The sequence below is a fragment of the Rhinopithecus bieti genome, unplaced genomic scaffold, assembly GCF_001698545.2.
Source record: "Rhinopithecus bieti isolate Rb0 unplaced genomic scaffold, ASM169854v2 scaffold_18745, whole genome shotgun sequence".
NCBI classification, from domain to species: domain Eukaryota; kingdom Metazoa; phylum Chordata; class Mammalia; order Primates; family Cercopithecidae; genus Rhinopithecus; species Rhinopithecus bieti.
This window is the reverse complement of record NW_016809332.1, coordinates 1,121,228-1,122,152: the sequence shown is the minus strand read 5'-3', so window position 1 is coordinate 1,122,152 and position 925 is coordinate 1,121,228.

The window sequence follows — 925 nt, the reverse complement described above, 5'->3', positions numbered from 1 at the left end:
TTTTTTTTTTTTTTTTTTTTTTTTTTTTTGACCACAGAGGTTTACAAATTAATTACAATCTTTTTTTCTTTCTTTCTCTGTGGACAAGAAAACAAAGAGACCGTTCCAGAATCCTCTCTCTTATGCCTCCGCTTCCTGTTCTGAGATTCACTCTATGGTACCCAACATATATCAGAAAACAGCTTTGAGAAAAAAAAAAAGAAAGAAAGAAAGAAAAAAAGGCGGATAGCACTCAAAGTGGTACCGCCATCTACTGGCGGACACACACAAAATTGAACCAAAGAAAGTACATTCCCATTATCCTCTATCATGGGGAGGAAAGGAAACCTGTATGAAGCATGGTAGTTGTGAAAGTGCCCCAAGATGACAGCAGAGAGGTGATGTGAGCTAAAATTTCCCAACACACTAAAAAAATGTGACTTATCTACTACATATAAATATGTATGGGACCCTTTTACATATTCGGTTATTTGCATTATACTAATATTTTTTCTAAATTTTATCATTTTGTTGTTTCACGTGATTGTTTCATGCATAAACTACTAAAAGTAAAAGATATAAAAATTACTGTTGGAAAATTAGGTTTTAAGTTTACATTACCCTTTATGTGTGGAGTTTTGTAAAAGCTCCCTTGTGGCCTGCTCTGGTCTTTTGAAAACCTTTTCTTTTCCTGGGATGAATTATTTCCAAGGTGAGTAATTTGACTCCTTAGAGAACAGTGTAACACATACTCACTGATAGTATTTTTGTGTTGCTTTCTGGTAAAATATTTGCAAGAAATATCTAAATGTAGAAAAATATTCTATACATCAGTGAACCTATCGAGTGTAGACCTTTGGATTATTTTGGTGCATGTGTACGACACCAGGAACAGTGGAAATTCATCTTAAATGAGGTAATGCAAATCAGTTATTTATACTATGTC